The following is a 20,752-nucleotide window of genomic DNA, read 5'->3' as shown; positions in this document are numbered from 1 at the left end:
AATTTATCACAGACAACCTTAACAATACATAACGAATTATATCTGCTCTGGCTGCAAGAGTATGCAATTAATTTCCTATTTGTGAAAAGAAAATGAAATATTGTGGTATTTTGTTTAAAAAGTCAGCAGCAGTTGTAATGAATGCCTTTGGACAGTTATCTAAGTATGTTAAGCTGCCTGTGGATGGATGCCCACTGTCATTTCCTCAAACAGTGAGATGTGTTTTGCAAGTTTGGTTTTCCAGACTTATGGCATGTATGAAATGTACAAGCAGAGAAGCCATAGAGGTGAAGAACAGGCACTCTTGCAAGGCAGAAGATCAGCTATCCCAAATTAGAAACCTAGGGAAAGGTGGGGTAGCCTTGTGCCCTGCTCTGTACGGATGTGTGGCTGGGGTACTTCAGGAAATGATGATATAGAAAAAGTTCCTGGGATGCGCCATAGCTCAGTGGTAGAACATAAGCTTTGTATGCAGAAAGTTGCAGATTTCATCCCAGGCATCTTTGGCTAAGACCCTGGAAGAGAGGCTTAGCTAGATGAACTGAGATAGATGAACAAATACTGTAGTTTGACCTGTTATGAGGCAGCTTCCTATGACACTACAATGGAAAACCAGGCATCCACTGTGCTGGAGTGAATTAACATAAATTGTCTGCATCCAAGGTGAATATTATTTTGATTCATTGTGTATGTACAGGGCAGGAGAAAAGCAGAAAACATTTGTAGACTTTTCCAGCTTGGATTTCGAGGTGTGCCTATAGAAATAGTCAATGCCTTTTTTCTTTTCCAAATGAAGTTGTAAGAACACATTTGCAAATGCAAAATTAATCTGAACCTGGCCAGGGGTAGGGGGGAGTGAGAAAGAAAAGTGTGAGAAATGTTTCACTAAGAATCTTACAAATTTTAGTGCAGTATTTCACATCCCTCCCATAATATCTTTTTGCTGCTTAGCAAGCATCAGGATGCCATCTGTTTGCATGTATGAAATTATTTTTCCAACTGTGGGGGGCTGAAGCTATAAAGCTGGTTTGCTCATATAATTCTGTTGAACTTTTCCCCAGTGTTGTTAAATCTACAGAGGTCACTGCAATGACACTAGCAGCAGATTTGGCCCTTGAAGTGTGTGTGCATGTTTGGGAAGGAAACACCTTCAATTCTGCAACACAAGATGGCAGCCTGCAGAGATCAAGCTTTCTGATGGTCTAAGCTCTGGTATGAAAAGCCTCTTATTAAATTTTTCAGATTTAATAAAAAGCTCCTCATATCATGAGACCTTGGTCTGAACTAAATATTCCAATCGCTTCCCGCCCTCACCCACCCTCTGACATTAACATGGGCACAGACCAACAAATTTCACTAATAATGAGCTAATTTCACCACTACAGGAATGAAAGGGGGAAAAGAATAGTTGTAAGAGAGGGAATGCATGTTTTAAAATATTTTTCACATCTGGAAGTTAGTTTCCTTTCTTAAACAGCCACACCCTGCTTAACAGTGGAACAGAGTAACTCACAAGGTGGTGGACTCACCTACATTAGAAGTTTTTAAGCAAAGGCTAGACAACCACCAATCAGGAATGTTGTAGTTGTGGGTGGCGAGTTGTGTTAGATTACCTTTGAAGTCCTTTCAATGTTATGATCCAGCAGGAGAGACTTGTGGACAGAAGCAGATGTCTAATGACTGGTAGATATAGAGGTTTTCAAACTGTGGTCTGCCAACCACTGTTGGTTCATGAGAAACATTCAAATGGTCCACAAAAAGCTTGAGGAACCATCAAAAATATGAGGACATAACTCTGTGTTTGATTGTGTTTTGGTTTTTTTGTCAGCAGAGATCAAGGGTATTTTGACCAGGACTGCAATATTGAACAAACTAACAATGCTCTAGTCTAGGTCCTATTGTGGTTTTCATAATATGCGATTTAGCTTTATGTACTATCCTTGGAACGTAAACCCTTTGTGAGCTGCAGGTCTACTTTACAGAACAGGTACAGTCTACTAATGGGTTATGAATATGTTTTGAGATTCCTGCATCACAGGGGGTTGGGCTATATGATGCTCAGGGTCCCTTTCAACTCCACAATTTTATTGTATGATTCTAACAAAGATGTACTATGTGGTTTGGTGAGACCCTCCCCAGCAATTTTCAAGTCTTCTGCATGGGAAAAAATGTTTCCCAGATGATTTGCTAACTTCTGTATACATCTACCAGCCAGGAGTGCACAATTTTCACACCACACTCTTGTGGCACCTTGAAAACTAAAAGTTTATTGTTGTGGCATAAGCATTTGTGAGCCAGAGCCAATGCACTCATTAGAGTGCATCATGTGGGGATCAAAGTGGATAAGCTAGAGAGAAGAGGTGAGCAATGGGTATGTGCAAGGACACTTTCCATTTTCATCAGGCAATGGGGAGGCCCCCAAAAACCTGGTCACTAAAAATTGAGAGCATGGGAAGCATATGAACATATGAAGCTGTCTTAAACCAGGTCAGGTAATTTGTCCACCTCACAAAATATCGTCTACATGGACTGGTGGTGACTATTTGGGTGCCACACAGAGGTTTTTTCCTTATCTGAAACCAGCTCCTTTTATTTGGAAATGTTCTGAGTGAGCTGACCATGTGCTCAAATACTTGTGCCAGAATTGCCAGCAGTGTACACAGTTTCTACAGCTGGTAAGTCAGTGCAGAAAGGGATCGCTGTAAATTGAAAGTTGGGGGGGGGGGTGACCTAAAGCAGTGGTGGCCAAACTCGGCCCTCCAGATGTTTTGGGACTACAATTCCCATCATCCCTGACCACTAGGGGTGATGGGAGTTGTAGTCTCAAAACATCTGGAGGGCCAAGTTTGGCCACCACTGACCTAAAGGATATAGTAGCTGGTAGTGCAAGTGCTTAACTAAAATGAGAAAGGGAAGGAAAGCAAGCAAGTGCCAAAATGTTGTAAAATGATACAGTCTGCAAAATGTAAATGCGATCGTGCCTCCATTTTAAATCAGCACTATAACAATAGACTATAATGTTTTCCTTACCTATTCCCTCACTCCCCGCCCCAACACTTACAAAATTAATTTGGCAGAATCGGGATATACCTTACATAGATTAGTGATAAATCATGTATTTTTAATGAATATCAATAGGAGAAACCCCATGACATAGGCCTGCTATCTAATTTGATTAAACTGTGCTTAAGGCAAACCTACCTCTCCGGCTAGGGAATACTACTATAATGACTTTGTGAGGATTATTGCAGGCAGTTTTAATGATTTAATGAACTGTCTCTATATTTAGTTCAATAGCCTTAAAATGATTAGTATTTCAGAAAAATTAGCTCACTTTGATTCTGATTCTGTTTGATGGTAAGTTTAAATAACCCAACCCTTAACACAGTGGAAAAGAAAGAAAATGATGCTGGAATCATAGCTGCGTAGCTGCAAGAAAATAGTTACAGCAATCATGAACAATTTGTACAATAGAGGTACACATTAATTCTTCAATGAGATGGGCAATTTCTTTTCTGTGTTTGCTTGCTTCCCCCTTTGGGGATAGCTGCCCCAAAAGCAAGGTATAAGGATGGGGAGGGGGGCATTGGGGCAAGCTAGCCCTAAGCCTTAGAGCAGGGCCGGGAATCCATGATGTTATTGGACTACAACTCCCTTCATCCTGACCATTAGCCATTCTGCCTGGGGTAGATGGGAGCTGGAGTCCCATGACATGTGGAGGGCCACAGGTTCCCCATCTGTGCCTAAGATGAACAGAGAGCTGAGCTTTATTTCTAACCTGGCAAAACCTCTAGACATTATATATTTATTTATCCCGTCTTTTTCCCTGACAGGCTTACAGACTTGCCTAAAATCTCCAGGCTCCACCTGCAAACTGCTTCTAGGCTCTGCCTGCCTGATATTTGCTATACACCACATTGATCCAAATATAAGCTCCCCCCACATATTGGCTGCACCCCTAATATGAGATCTCTTAAATCATTGCTTCTCAACCTATAAGTGTGATTATAGATTAAAGACAGACAGGTTTTGCACAAGCCAGGGTGGGGGTCGGAACAACTCTGCGGGAAGCATTTTTTTTTTAATTGTCCAAGCAGTGTTCACACAAAAATGGATTCACCAGTGGATGAACTGTAGCACTGTCTCTTGCAGCCAGGATGATAGTGGCAACACTCCAGTCCACTGGTGCATCGTGACTTTCACTGGCTACCAAACGGCAACAGAGCAGCAACTGGAAGCATAATAAACTCCTTACTCCTGATACAAATAAGTCCAGGACCACAAAATGTTATAATGAAACTATTCACCCAAAGACCATTTGTATGTCTAACTCAAAACATCTCTAGAGTTTCAGGTAGGAATATTCCCAGCCCTTCCTGGAGATGCCAGGGATTGAACCTGTGTAAACACTGCATGACAAAGCAGATGCTCTACCACTAGGGGCAAATTGCGGGGTTTACCCATAAGAAAACAAACATTCCTCATCATGTTTGCTTGGTTGTGGTATAAAACTGTGCTATCAGTCACCAGTCATCATTTTTACAATACAGAAGATGCAATCTTTGGTTTATTTTTGTGTATGTGTAAGTGTGTGAGAGGGCTCTCACAGAACATCTGTAAATGTAGGAAACTGTGAACATTAATAATACAGGCATGGTAATTCTTTTTTTTTTTAATGGTCTTTTGAGAGAGAGAAAAAAACACTCAAGGTTTTTCTGCAAGATTTTCAAGGATCATCATGAAATAGTTTCACATATGAAAGGAAATAACTTGGGAGTAAAAGAAAAGGGGAACAAATAGAGAAAACTTTATTCTCTCAGCGTTGACCTATTTTGTTCAGGTCTAACAGCTCAGATGCTCCCAATTCCTTGGAACAAGGATTGTAAAGCTATAACACTCCTCAATTACTTCTTGTTGGCCAGACAAGCTAAACCTGTTATTTGACAATGCATCATGATCTAAGGCAGTAAACTTTATCTCACAGGGGTCATGAGAAAATGGCCACAGGTACCGCTTGGTAACCTTCGTGAGATAATTTTTCACAGTTATCATCCAGGCACTTTAAAGCACAAAAAGATATGTTATCTGCACGCTCGGTTTATTATAAGGTGTGGGTGAAAATCCCCTATAAAGCCACTCAGAAGTAACTGTTGCGTGGTGTTCCTGCAGAAAGAGGCAATTCAGCAAAATACCTTCTTGACAGTGTAACTACTCGGAATAAAAGGGCAGGATCCAGTCAAGGAGTTGACATATTTTCAGTCCACCCCACTCTGCTCTCTTCCCTCCACTCTATATTACTCTCAGAGAAACAGAAACTCAGTATATTTCTTTTCTTTTTTCCCTAGGGCTGCAACCTTTAATCAATCAGTTAATTTGGGGGCACCCAGAATAGTACCTATGGGCACAACAACACTCAGACACATGCCCAGTGGCTGACAAGACCCTATCCCAACTTAATTTTTAAAGAATTAGGGGGGTGGCTTTATTGTTAGGGGTGGCTGCCTGTTTTCAGAGTGTGTTGCTTGCTTTGTTGTCTGTTTTTATTTATTTTTGTAAGGGATTTATGAGTATCAGCAATTTTCCCTATGTAAAATGGATATTTTGTGGTGCCCACAATAGTCTTTTGGATTTTGAAATGTATCCCTGGCCCTTAAGAAATTAGGAACCCCCAAATTAACCAATTCAATTCATCAAGAAAACATCTTTAAAATCAATGTTAAAAATGTATCCTTGCTTAATTTGGAAACTTTTTTAAAAAACGTTAATTATTTTTAGTAGAAGTTATCAAAACGGCAGATGGTGGACAATAGGTTACAAGATACCTCTGGACCATGGGCTGTTTGGCCCAGCATGGGTCCCAATTTGTCCTGCAAGGAGACTGTTTTCCCCAAACCCACCTGTTACATATGATGTCAACTATATGGCAGATACCTAGGCAACTGGATCAGTTGTGTGACCAAGTTTCCTAAAGGGAATTCAACTGTGCGGCCAATTGCTGCAGAAAGCCTGTTCAATTAGCTGTGCAACTGAGTTCCCCCATGGAGAATTCAATTGCACAAACCCTGCAGAAATCAGTGCTGAAGTCACTTCTTATCAACTGATCGGTAGTGACTTGAAATCTCCTGGACTGACTGTGTGGTCACACAGACAGAACTGCAGAAAGCAGCTTGTTGGCCCTATGCTCAGCACTGGTGTGCACAGGGCTAGCAAAGCGCCTTGCACTTGGTAGTTCTCAAACACCTGACAACCAGGTGGCTGTCAGGCACTTGCGAAGCATTGCACAAGGGGCTTTGACAGGTAGATATTATCTACATTGAGTGGCAGCAGTTCTACAGGGTTTCAGACAACAATCTTTCTCAGCCCTTCTTGGAGATCCAAGGGATAGAACCTGCAGCCTCCTGCATGCAAAGAAAATGCTCTACTACTGAGCTACAGTCCTTCCCCCAGAGGGGTTAGTTATTGGAAAAGTGTGGAAATAACGGGATTCATGTTAGCTTTATGCATACCTTCAAATGAACAAGTGGAGATTAGAAGCAGAATCTGGCTTCCTTCTGACACATATTCATTGCATGTCTGAAAGGGGCTGTTAATCTTCTGTACAGATGAGTTTTCCTCCCTTTCCCATGTAGGAGTGTTCAGACATGCAACCCTACCACTTGCAGTCTGAAGTTATATGGTCCAGGTTTTCCATTTAATGTGCTGTTTTTGTAGACAGGTCCAGTATTCAACAAACAAGTTTTCTTGAGCAGCAAGTATTTTACAGTCAGATCCTTGGCTGATGCAATACCGAAAAGCATCCAAGAACTGGCCTTTAATCCACTGTTTTATTAGTTGCCCTCTCGTTACACCTTCCAACTTGCACTGCTTCTTATGCTAACCCCTTCTCCAGTGCACCTAATCAAATTCTGAAATGTAAATAACAAGAGCCCGGACGAAGGGCCTCAGTTGGATATGCCCATTATAGAAATTAAAAAGAGACTTCTACAGGAAGCACCTCATTTTCATCTGTTCATGGTGACGGTGACTCTGACTTAGTGAGCTTTTTGCATTCCCCAGCAAGAAATTCTGTTTTAGTATTGCCATGATAGACACTGCACCTCTCATTGTCCTTAATGTATGGCACCATAATTTATCTGACCAAACATTTTCAAAAGTAGGTGTTTAAATATAAGTATTTGTTTTGGGGGGGGGGGCTTTCAAAATTGCTGCTTATAAAATGTCATTATTTTGTGGTAATGATTCAGTCACATACCAACTAATTTAGGTTGTGCAATTAAAGTGGATTTGGCAGTGTTGCAAATCTAATTTGTGTGATGAGGAAGGTGATGGAGAAATGTACTGGAAAGTGTGGAATAATGGCAAGATCAGAAAATATCATACAACATCTGTGCAAACAAATCAGAATGAATATGCAACAAAACAGCGGCATCATATAGTGCAAATGTTGTACCAGTAAATCAGGTGGCCTCAATGTTTCTTGGTTTTTGCAAGTGACAAGGTAAAGTAGCTTCCTTTAAGTAAGGACCAGGACTAGGCAAAATTCTTCATACTCCTATTCACCAACCGCTCTATTCAGCCATCAACAGTCCACAACTGAAGTACTTTGTCCATTTCTGGGTGCCACCATTTAAGAAGGATATTGACAAGCAGGAATGTGTGCAGAGGACGGTGACCAAGATAATCAAGGGTCTGGAAACCAAGCCTTATGAGGAACGGTTGAGGGAGCTGGATATGTTTAGCCTGGAAAAGAGGAGACTGAGACAAGATATGATAGAAAGAGCAAGCTTGTTTTCTCCTGTTCCAGAGGGTAAGACCCAGACCAATGGTTACAAGAAAGGAGATTTTGACTAAACATCAGGAAGAACTCTGATGATAAAAGCTGTCTGACAGTGGAACAGACTCCCTCGGAAGGTGGTGGAGGTTTCTAAGCAGAAGTCAGATGGACATCTGCAGTGCATGCTTTAGTTGAGAATCCTGCATTGTAGGGGGTTGGACTAGATGACCCTTGGGATCGCTTCCAACTCTACAGTTCTATGATTCTATCAGTCCTATTCAGCAGGGTCAGTGGTCAGCAATGATGGACTCTAGCAACATCTGGAGAGCCATAGGCTCCCCATCCCTCATGCATGAAAACCCTATTTTGGATCAAACCAATGGTCTGCCTTGCTCAACATTCTAAATAGCTTCCCCATGTTTATCTATCCTCTATACTGTTATGGCTCTGCAAAGTGAGGTACCCCTTTCTCCAAGTTATTGGTTAGTTTAATAGCTAAAGATGCTTCTTTAATGGAAGCTAGTGACAAGTTGCTTGCTTCAATGAGCATTACAGGCAACTCTCAACTTACAAGGTGTGAGGGACTGGCAGGGCTCTGACAAGTGTGTGGTGGAAGCAGAGGGGCCAGTGATTTACAGGGTTTTGTGCCACCACAAGGAAGGAGCTAGGCTGGAGGAAGGGGAAGAGTCTGAGCAGTCTGACACAGGGGAGGTGGAGCAGGATGTGTTAGAAGCTGAGGACGAGGCTGTTCAGGTGAGGGGAAGGCTGGTCAATGTTAGGATTTTTATCTACCCATGCTGCTCAGCAAGTAGCACTATGTTGTTTATATCACGTGAGTGTATGAGAGAGTGTGAGACAGGAAGTCTTAGAACTGTTGCAAGTTAGTTTCATTTCTATGTAAGATGCTGTTCTGTACTGGTGTGGAGAGAGCACAGACATGCTGATGGATTCTTTGTATATAGACTGTTAATAAAGTAGTTTTAGAGCTACTGATTGACTCTTTCTTCTGCTGAGATTCCAGAAGACGAGCGTGTTCCTCTCAGGAGGGACGGGTCACTTATCACCAGTCTCTCTCTCCGGTGACCACCGGAGAGACGCCCCGGTGTCTTGGGAAAGTGCCTTCCAACAGTCATGTCCCTGCCATCTTCTGTACCACTGTCTCCTAGGACCAGGACGGCTTGAAGAGGCAAGCACAGTGGCAACTTCCATGTAGGAGAAGTCTCTGGTTGCTTGCATGCACTCGATCAGATGAGGGTACCTAAGCACAGGTGGGGTGGGGTCCCACTGTTGCTCCAACTGTTCAGCCAGGGAACAAGCCTAGGAAAGTTAATGCCAGCTACATCATTACCAGAAGCATGTGTGCATGTGTATTCTATGCACCTTAGGACCTTACATGCTTTTTTCAATAAAGAATAAAACTATCGGCCGTTTGTCCTCCTTGGCTGGGTGTGCTCAGGACATCAGGGGGTTACATTCCAGGGATAGTGCATAAAGCCAACATCACATATAGTCAAAATGCATTGGGTTTAATAGCGAGTGGGATTGACAAAGTCTTTTTTCCAGAAAGCCTGCCCTCTTTCCACCTCTTTTTTTTTAAATTAAATGCCAAGCACATAAATATGAATGTGTGCAAGTTAGATGTGTGTACATTGTGAGTTACCTGTGCCTATAAAACAGCCTTATACCAGCTTAGACTAATTGTCTATTTAGTCCAGTACTGTCTACATCAGCTGGCAGAGCCTCCAGGGTAACAAGAGGAGAAAGGTATTTTATGCCACCTGATCCTTCAAACGGGAGAGGCCAGAGACTGAACCTGGGACCTTTTGCATGCAAAGCACATGCTCAACCACTGAGCTACCATCCCTTTGTTTGCTACATTTCAGCACTGATTAATGTTTATGTCAAGTGGCCACCAGCTACAACCCAAATGCTGGAGAAGGAGCTGGAAAGAAATGGTTTGGGTCAGTTGAAATATAACCAGCAAAGAGGCAGCAGCCTGAGCTCTGCAACTAGATGAGAGAAAAAGGCAGCAATATGATAAAGTAGTGACAGAATCATAGAGTTGGAAGGTACCCCAAGGGTCATTGAGTCCAACCCCTGCAATGCAGGAATCTCAACTAAAGTATCCATGACAGATGGCCATTCAAGCTCTGCTTAAAAGCCTCCAATGATGACCATAACACTGTTGAACAGCTCTTACTATCAGAAGGTTCTTCCTGATGTTTAGTCAGAACCTTGTTTGTTCAATTAAGGCTGTTGGTTTGATTCTGACCCTCCAAAGCAGGAGAAAAGCTTGCTCCATCCTCCATGTGACAGCCCTTGAGATATTTGAAGCTAGCTATCATTATAATCCCTTATGAATACACAGTGGAAGTGAGGAACAGGTTTAAGGATTTAGATTTGCTGGACAGAGTGCCTGAAGAACTATGGATGGAGGCTCAAAACATTATACAGGAGGCAGCAACTGAAACCATCCCAACGAAAAGGAAATGCAAGAAAGCAAAGTGGCTGTCCAATGAGGCCTTACAAATAGCGGGGGAGAGAAGGCAAGCAAAATGCGAGGGAGATAGAGAAAGATACAGGAAATTGAATGCAGAATTCCAAAAAATAGCAAGGAGAGACAAGAAGGCCTTCTTAAATGAGCAATGCAAAGAAATAGAGGAAAACAACAGAATGGGAAGAACCAGAGATCTGTTCAAGAAAATTGGAGATATGAAAGGAACATTTCGTTCAAAGATTACCATAATAAAGGACAAAAGTGGTAAGGACCTAACAGAAGCAGAAGACATCAAGAAGAGGTGGCAAGAATACACAGAGGAATTATACCAGAAAGATATGGATGCCTCGTACACCCCAGGTAGTGTGGTTGCTGACCTTGAGCCAGACATCCTGGAGAGTGAAGTCAAATGGGCCTTAGAAAGCATTACAAATAACAAGGCCAGTGGAAGTGATGGTATTCCAGCTGAACTATTTAAAATTTTAAAAGATGATGCTGTTAAGGTGCTACACTCAATATGCCAGCAAGTTTGGAAAACTCAGCAGTAGCCAGAGGATTGGAGAATGTCAGTCTACATCCCAATCCCAAAGAAGGGCAGTGCTAAAGAATGCTCCAACTACCGCACAATTGCACTCATTTCACACGCTAGCAAGGTTATGCTTAAAATTCTTCAAGGAAGGCTCAAGCAGTATGTGGACCGAAAACTCCCAGAAGTGCAAGCTGGATTTAGAAGAGGCAGAGGAACCAGAGACCAAATTGCAAACATGCGCTGGATTATGGTGAAAGCTAGAGAGTTCCAGAAAGACATCTACTTCTGCTTCATTGACTATGCAAAAGCCTTTGACTGTGTCGACCACAGCAAACTATGGCAAGTTCTTAAAGAAATGGGAGTGCCTGATCACCTCATCTGTCTCCTGAGAAATCTCTATGTGGGACAAGAAGCTACAGTTAGAACTGGATATGGAACAACTGATTGGTTCAAAATTGGGAAAGGAGTACGACAAGGCTGTATTTTGTCTCCCTGCTTATTTAACTTATATGCAGAATTCATCATGCGAAAGGCTGGGCTGGATGAATCCCTAGCCGGAATTAAGATTGCTGGAAGAAATATCAACAACCTCAGATATGCAGATGACACAAACTTGATGGCAGAAAGTGAGGAGGAATTAAAAAGCCTTTTATTGAGGGTGAAAGAGGAGAGCGCAAAATATGGTCTGAAGCTCAACATCAAAAAAACGAAGATCATGGCCACTGGTCCCATCACCTCCTGGCAAACAGAAGGGGAGGAAATGGAGGCAGTGAGAGATTTTACTTTCTTGGGCTCCATGATCACTGCAGATGGTGACAGCAGCCACGAAATTAAGAGACGCCTGCTTCTTGGGAGGAAAGCAATGACAAACCTAGACAGCATTTTAAAAAGTAGAGACATCACCTTGCCAACAAAGGTCCGTATAGTAAAAGCTATGGTTTTCCCAGTAGTGATGTATGGAAGTGAGAGCTGGACCATAAAGAAGGCTGATCGCTGAAGAATTGACGCTTTTGAATTATGGTGCTGGAGGAAACTCTTGAGAGTCCCATGGGCTGCAAGAAGATCAAATGCATCCATTCTTAAGGAAATCAGCCCTGAGTGCTCACTGGAAGGACAGATCGTGAAGCTGAGGCTCCAATACTTTGGCCACCTCATGAGAAGAGAAGACTCACTGGAAAAGACCCTGATGTTGGGAAAGATGGAGGGCACAAGGAGAAGGGGACGACAGAGGACGAGATGGTTAGACAGTGTTCTCGAAGCTACAAACATGAATCTGACCAAACTGAGGGTGGCAGTGGAAGACAGGAGTGCCTGGCGTGCTCTGGTCCATGGGGTCACAAAGAGTCGGACACGACTGAACGACTAAACAACAACAAATCATTATAACCTCTCAGTCTCCTCCAGTAAGCATGGGGGAACCACTACCAACTAGAGAAGATACTTCACTAAATGGATAAATTGTCTGGTCTGGTACAAGGTAGTTTTCCATGCCAGAAGGTTGCTCAGGGAGGGGAAAAATAGAAACATTTGTAGGCATGAAGCTGAGCTCATCTGCCTTCTTCTCCCACCCTGCAAATATTATATTTATTCTGGAGCTGCTTGCTTGGCATGAAAGCAAATGATCTGCAGTGTCAACTCAAAAGTTCTGGGGACACTTTAGGCCATGGGTAGGCAAACTAAGGCCTGGGGGCCGGATCTGGCCCAATCGCCTTCTAAATCCAGCCCACGGACAGTCCGGGAGTCAGCGTGTTCTTACATGAGTAAAATGTGTCCTTTTATTTAAAATGCATCTCTGGGTTATTTGTGGTGCCTGCCTGGCGTTTTTACATGAGTAGAATGTGTGCTTTTATTTAAAATGCATCTCTGGGTTATTTGTGGGGCATAGGAATTCGTTCATTTATTTTTTTCATAATATAGTCCGGCCCCCCACAAGGTCTGAGGAACAGTAGACCAGCCCCCTGCTGAAAAAGTTTGCCGACCCCTGCTTTAGGCTCACGGGGAAAGCAGGAAGTGTCCATGTTAGGAGTCAAGCAGAGCACATACAGGACCTTGGACAGCTCCATTGTGTCCTGCTAAGACAGCCACCAAAAGGCAGTCTCTGCAGAGGGCTAATCAACAGAAGCATTTATGTAACTGACCAGATCTGGAGTGTAGAGGAGTTGACCAGCTGGTTAAAGGGTGCTCCCCTTACTTTGTAGTCTTTGGTTTCTGCAAGACTTAGGTGACAGCAGTACTGCACCAGTGTCATAGGATAGTGGCAGGGGCTGTATTCCCTAGCCAGGAGAGTCCTGAATAAGGACTGGTGGTTCTTCCTGGAGGAAATAGTCTAAACTTCATCTTCAGAATCCTCTACTGCACAGGGCAAGGTCCTTGGGTGGTAGGTCATGGCAAAAGGCATGAATGCCCAGCTGTGGGTGGACAGTGTTCCACAGGACAGGTAAGGAAAGCTTTAACCCAGCCGCTCACTTATTCTTTCTTCATGATCTGTGGCATTTCATCTGTTATATTTTTGCAGATATTGTTTGGTCACTTTTTAATTATTGATTTGTAACTGATGGAGGTGATTTTGTTTGATTGTGTGCTGACATTTTATTATCTTGCACAATAATTGCAATATCTTAGGTGATATGGATTCTTGTTTTGTTTTTGTTATAGGGTGGCAGTGTGATTTTTGTCCTATATTTTGCCATTTCTATGGGTTTGTAAACCACCTTGAATACAGTAATGCAGAAAAGTGGTATTAAAGTGGGGGATGAAAGAGCCCTGGTCTGATAAGAGTCCCCATATGCCCACCCTATCACCCTAAGCTCTCCTTAGCAGATTCCCCTCCCTGCTTTGCTTCACTTTTTGCTGCACAGGAGTTGTGCTGTGGCAAAGGGAAGAAACACCAATACAATTTCAAGGTAAGCGAAAATATAAGGGCAGTCGTTTCCTTCATAACTGTAATGCTGGGGAGGGGACAGCTGTTATTTGACTTGGCCATTTCCTCTTATTATGGTCAGAAGAGGGAGCAGCTGTATTTTTACTATGGCTTCTTTTTCCCGGTTAAGGCATAAATTAAGAAAAGATGGGCTTGAATTACTCATATCAGCAATCAAGGGTCACCTGCTGGGTTAAAAAGCAGACTCCTGTGCAATGATAGAATAGGAGTAAGTGAAAACAAAATGCATCGTGAAGCAATGTTTGTAGCAGACCTAGGCCACATGGTCCCCTCCAGATGCCGTTGGACTACAGTGCCCATCATCATTGACAATACTGGCTGTGGCTTATGGCAGCTGAAGTCCAGTAGCTTCCCCTTTTTTAATAGTGTAATTAAGGAATTGAATGTAAAAACAAACCTGATGGACCAGACCAAAGGCCCATCTAGGCCAGCATACTGTTTCCCACAGTGGCCGATCACATACCTCTGGGAAGCTGTCAAGCAGGACATGAGCACAATAGACCTCTCCTGCTGTTCTTCCCTGGATGTAGTATACAGCCATTGTCACTAACAGCCATTGATAGCCATTCAAGTTGCCAGCCTTAATCACATCTTGTGGCAATTAATTCCATGAGTTAACTATGCACTGTATGAAGAATTTCTGCCATGAATCTCCCAACTAAATGATCCAAGTTTCAAGTATTAAAAGAGGAAAATAAAACGTCACTCCGTCCATTTTCTCCAGGCTATGAATCATTTTATACACTACTACATCCTCCTATATTTGCATTTAAAAGAAAGCTTTAATGAACCCAGTGTTATATTTCATCGATCATTTTGGTTGCCCTTTTCTGCACCTTGTCCAGCTCTACAATATTCTTTCTGAAATACACCAAGCTAGAATATGCTGTGGCAGAATAACAGATTTTTATAACTGGCTGGACTGGAACCACAGTTCCCAATGGAAGGCTCGAAGGGTGTGGATTAATTGTTCAGTTCTTTACTGGCATCCAAAATCGTAATGAAAGTATATTGTGGGGAAAATAAACTATATAATACTAATCTCAGTATAATAATGTAAGAGCCCTGTTATATCAGACCCAAAGTCCTTGTTGTCCAGTATTCTGTTTCCAACAGTGTATAGTCAATGCCTCTTGGAAGTTCACAAGCAGGGCATGAAAACAACAACCTTCTCCTGGCAGATATGATACAATGTTTCCAGCCGAATTTATTACCTTTTCCATATACAATATGTGCATTCTGTCAGCACATATATTTTCAAAGTTGCCACTGGGTCCCAGCCCCTCTAAGGCAAAGGATTGTTAAAGGATGTAGAGCAGGGAAATCCTACTTTTCTGCTCCCACAGGCTGAGGCTGGTTCAAACATGTGGATATGGATGTCCCACACCCGTACATTCCATTATGAGAGCCAGTGTGGTATAGCCACATTAGGACCTGGGAGACCAGGGTTCCAATCCCCACTCAGCCATGAAGCACACTGTGTTACCTTGGGCCAGTCACTGTCTCTCAGCCAAATCTACCTCACAGGTTTGTTGCAGGGATTAAATGAGGAGGGGAAGAACCATGTATGCCGCCTGGAGCTCCTTAGATAAAAGGATTAGATAAAAATGCAACAAATAAAAAAAGTGTGTGAGCCTTGGCTTGCATGCTACTTTAAGTGCTGGCTACTGTAACAAGGGAGATTTTGCATAACACATTATGATAAGGTTACCAGACGTCCCCGTTTCCCGGGGACAGTCCCTGGATTTACAAATCAGTCCCCATACAAAATCCATTGTAGTTGAAAAGTGTCCCCGGATTCATTGGGGAAAAAATCTGGTAACCTTACATTATGACCACTAGTCAGAAAATGTCCATTTTTTACCTTTTAGAATTGTCTTAGAAAGGTGCTCAACAGATCTCATGGAAGTAACCCTTCTAAGCATTCAAAATGGGGATCATGAATGTGTCAGGGAAATGAGGGCATATCAGCTGTAGATTCCACATCTTCCCTAAATGCATTAATGTCCTCATGCAGTTATGATACTTGTGTGAATCTATCAGTGGAACCCACTGGAATCGCTTTATAAATGGAGTCCCTTTATAAATGTGATATTGAATGGGTTTTTTTGGGGGGAGCTGCCTCAATGGTGGCTCCTCATTTGTGGAATGCTCTCCCCAAAGAGGTACACCTGGCATCATCATTTGTTGCCTTTAGGCACCAGACAAAAACATTTTAAAGCCCCAGTATTGGTCCTAATTTGGAGGGTACTTAGGTATGTTTAAGGCATGTGGGTGGCGCTGTGGGTTAAACCACAGAGCCTAGGGCTTGCGAATCAGAAGGTCGGTGGTTTGAACCCCGTGACGGGGTGAGCTACCGTTGCTCGGTCCCTGCTCCTGCCAACCTAGCAGTTCGAAAGCACGTCAAAGTGCAAGTAGATAAATAGGTACCACTCCAGAGGGAAGGTAAACAGCGTTTCTGTGTGCTGTTCTGGTTCGCAAGAAGCAGCTTAGTCATGCCACATGACCCAGAAGCTGTATGCAGGCTCCCTTGGCTAATAAAGCGAGATGAGCGCCGCAACCCCAGAGTCGTCCGTGACTGGACCTAACGATCAGGGGCCCCTTTACCTTTACTTAGGTATGTTTGCAGACTCTTCTTCTGCTCATCATTTTTAGTAGGATGGGTTCAATTGAATCAGCTCTTTTATACATATTTTGGATGAGCATTTTAAGTTCTTACTTTTTTCTTGTTCTTATACATGGTTTTAAAGTTTGTTTTCACATTGTAAGTTGGAGTCATTTTTAGAATAAGTGACAAATAAATATACTAAACAATAAATAAATAAATAAATAAATAAATAGCTTTTTGCACTGAGGTAATTGTTTTCTTCTACTTTTCCCTAAAGAGTGCCTTTCTTTCCACAAATTTTTGTTAGCATTAAATCATAAAACAGAGTTTCATTCAACAATGTCAATCAAGATAAGCTTTTTTTTTTAAAAAAAAAAACTAATTTAATTTAAATCCTTTCAACATATTCCTTACTCTAGCACTAGGCATCCAGTGTTATGCTTATCGGACAACTATTTTCATTATTAAGACACTTAGGGGTAGATTACTCTTTGACTCTAAGATTATTGTACTGGCAGCAAGTTCAGAAGTGTGTGTGTGTGTGTGTGTGTGTGTGTGTGTAATATTCTCAATGTGTATTCTATCAGCTCTGGGATTTATGATGGGCTCAGAAATGTCTGCTCTCATTCTTCATCAAAAATTATAATTTTAGGGGTCTTTTTTTTTCTTACAGAAACAAAGAATTGGTTTCTAGAAACACTTTTATCATGAATGAACTCCACGTAGCTGAAATTAGACTTGGCTTATCATTATTTTTCTCAGTCTCATCCAGCCACTATCAAAAAGATTCCTTTACCAATGAGCGTTAACTTTTTTCTCTCACCAAGAAAATGTAATCCTTATCTACAAGGACAGATAGGAAATAAGCACAAAAACTAATCATTTATTGGACAGCTGTTAAATTACCAATGTTGAATCCAAATAATTTCCATCTTTTGCATATTATATCAATTATCCTGCAGAACAATCCAATATCAATATCCACCAGAATTACCAGAATTGCTTGTAATTTCATATATCCACAAAAATTGGGTTTGGGTGATCTCACAAAATCCACACCTTGAAATAAATATATGGGCAAGCACTACTTCGTTTTTAAATAAAATAAAATCATGCCATACTAGGGGGTGGGAGGAATCAGTATCCTGCAGTATATCTTCTTGCCACTTTCAGCTTGTGGGAAATCTTTTCTAGAACAGCAATTTGCTAGACTTTTGAATACCAGTAATCTAAGTATTCTAAATCAAATGTCTTCCACATAATTTTGCCACAGTTGCTCTTGCCACCATTAATAGGTATGAAATGAGTTATTTGTTTTTTATACCTCTATCCACATCTATATACAAGTATCCTCTCCAACACATGGGTCAATTGCCTGGTTGTATGAAACAGAGCTTTCTCAGGATAAGTTCCCAGCCGTGGGCCACTTTTAGCAAAAGCTCCTTCATCTGAGCTGACAATGACTTGTAAAGAGCCTTCAGCCCATAACCCATTGAACAGTTCTTCTTCAAACAGGGCATTCCAGTTAAGTTTCCAACAAAGCCTTTGGTTGGAACCAAAAGAGACATTTATTAACTTTTTGTATAACAGGGAGGTCATTGCCACATTGACATCAATGGGAGGGAAAGCCACCCTGTATCAGCAACCACTGCCATTATAACTGTGACAAAACATATGATATGGTGTAACTCAGTGCCCCATCAAGTCACAGCATATCACCACCTTAATATAAACCCCACACAGCAAGACTGCAACTCAGAAAATTGTGTATAACATGGGGTTGTATCTCCCTGGTCAATTTTGTGCACACTTAAGAACTCAAAAGGGACAACTCTTGGGAAGTGAAGCTATTGAGGGGGAAGGGGATGTTATTGGTTTTTGTTTTTATTATGTGTTTCGTGTTTTTTTATCTTGTATTTTTATGTTGTAAACTGCCATGAGATCATTATCATAACAATATGGGGAAAAAACATTTTGCACATAAAGGCAGAGGTTTGCACAAAGCAGCCTGTCTCCACAAGACTCTTAAGAACTTGAGAACATTGCTGACTCTTAAATGACTAGGACGAAGAAATTGAGGGAATGCCCATCCAATTTGCAGATGACACCAAACTGGGAGGGGTAGGTAATGCCACAGAAGACAGAATCAGGATTCAAGATTACCGTAACAGAATGGAGAACTGGACCCAAATGAACAAAATGAAATTCAATAGGGACAAATGTAAGGTTCTACACTTAGACAGAGCGAACCAGTTGCACAGGCTTAATATTAGTCAACAGTCTGATGCAGCAGTCAAAAAAACTAATTCTATTCTAGGCTGCATCAATGGAAATACAGTGTCCAGATCAAAGGAAGTAATAGTACCACTCTATTCTGCCTTGGTCAGACCACACCTGGAATATTGTGTCCAGTTTTGGGTGCTCCCATTTAAGAATAATATTGAAAAGCTGGAATATGTGCAGAGGAGGGAGACCAAGATGATCAAAGGGTCTGGAAACCAAGCCTTATGATGAATAGTTGAGGGAGCTGGATATGTTTAGCCCGATATAGAGGAGACTGAGAGGAGATATGGAAGCCATCTTCAAGTATCTCAAGGGCTGTAACATGGAAGATGGAGCAAGTTTGTTTTCTCCTGTTGCAGAGGGTAGGACCCGAACCAATGGCTTCAAGTGAAGAAAGGTGATTCTGACTAAACATCAGGAAGAACTTTCAGACAGTAAGACCTGTTTGACAGTGTAACAGACTCCCTCAGAAAGTGGTGAACTCTTCTTCCTTGGGGGTTTTTAAGCACAGGTTGGATGGCCATTTGTAATTGATGCTGTAGTTGAGATTCCTGCATTGCAAGGGGCTGGATTGATGACCCTCAGGATCTCTTCCAACTCTACAATTCTATGATTTTATTATTATTTCCTTCTTTGAACCATAACAGGCAAGAGAATGGCACAATTAAGACACACTCATACACAAACACCCAGTACTACACTCCAACAACTGGGGATGCCAAAATGCCCCAGTAAGCAAAGGAAGAGGAAAACACTTGCTCCAAAATGGAGTTGTTGTGACTGTGTTCGTATTGATAGGTGGTATCCAGATAGTCCTATGCATACTGCCCCATTGAAATGCCTCTGGCTACACAGATATCTCTCAACAACTGTCATGGATACTTTAGTTGAGATTCCTGCATCGTAGGGGGTTGGACTAGATGACTCTCAGGGTCCCTTCCAACTCTACAGTTCTATGACATTTCCTTTGCTGAATGTGTGGATTCAGTCTAGGAACTGTTTTTATTTCTGTGAAGAAGAAAAAAGCTTGGTAATTTTCTCAGGGTATTTAATGAATCCAGAAGAATGTAGAAAAGCAAAATGCTAAACACAGACTTTTTGAACCCCTACCCATCCCAAGCCTCACTGCCAACAATAAACAGATCCCCAAAGCTTACTAAGAGCAGGGCATAATTAAAAGCAACTCAACACCAATTAATTAGTGCTGTTCTCTAAATAAATGGCTAAGAATGAAATATGGCTTCATAAAATAGTACAGTGCTGAGTTGTTAGCAACTTGTCTTTGAAGAGTGAATGGAGCCACCCCAAGGGGCTATAGTCTATCTAATTCTCATCGATTAAACAAGACCTCCTCCAGGAAAACAGAACACTTCAAAAGCAGAAAACCTTATCTACAGACACATACCAACCAATTTTTTAAAAGGCTTATTAGAAAGAAGAGCAATTGACTGTTTGAAAGCAAGGTGCATGTTCTCAAATTATTAAGTGAACACTTCCTCTTTGATTGTACTATCACAGGCAGAGATTGTACCAAGGGGGTACTTTAGTTTTTTGTTTAAGATTGGATATCTGAAATCCAGGACTCAGGAAATCTGCAAGGTTGAAATTGTGGGGAGGAGAAGTACAAAGTCTTTCCTCCAGTATCTCTTGCAGGGAAGCCCAAACATATGCTTACACTATTGGCTGTAAATGATGTAGGAGAAGAAAAAGAAAATAACATTTACAGTTTATTCAAGTATCCATCAGCCTTTCCAAGCATGCCTGGGTAAAACTAACTGACATAGTTTGGCAAATTTTAAAGGTTTGTCACCAGTTAAGTGTCCAAGGAAACATTTCCATTCATATAGGAGAGGTTAAAATGCTTTAAAAGATATTTACCAATGTGTTTAACCCTATGATGGAAAACAGAGCGAGGAAATAAAAATGTGTTTCAAATAGAACACATTATTTTATTTATTTGAAATACATTTAGGCCACCCTTCAGCCAAACTATCGGGGTGGTTTATAATAAAATAATTTTAAAAATCAGAAATATTGATATAAAATCACAATAAAATAAGCACAAAGCATAACCTTAAAAATTCAGAAGAGCAGGAGGGGAAATCTTCATGAAACACACA

At 41.6% G+C, this 20,752-nt stretch overlaps 1 protein-coding gene across 2 annotated transcripts in view; it reads right to left on the bottom strand.

Moving 5' to 3' along the window:
• Positions 1-20,752, bottom strand: part of BCL11A (BCL11 transcription factor A) — a 247,535-nt gene that overhangs the window by 220,531 nt on the left and 6,252 nt on the right. The window lies entirely within an intron of this gene.

Source organism: Podarcis tiliguerta (assembly GCF_965153285.1).
Source record: "Podarcis tiliguerta genome assembly, chromosome: 3".
Classification (NCBI taxonomy): Eukaryota; Metazoa; Chordata; class Lepidosauria; order Squamata; family Lacertidae; genus Podarcis; species Podarcis tiliguerta.
This window is presented reverse-complemented; position numbering and strand designations above follow the sequence as displayed.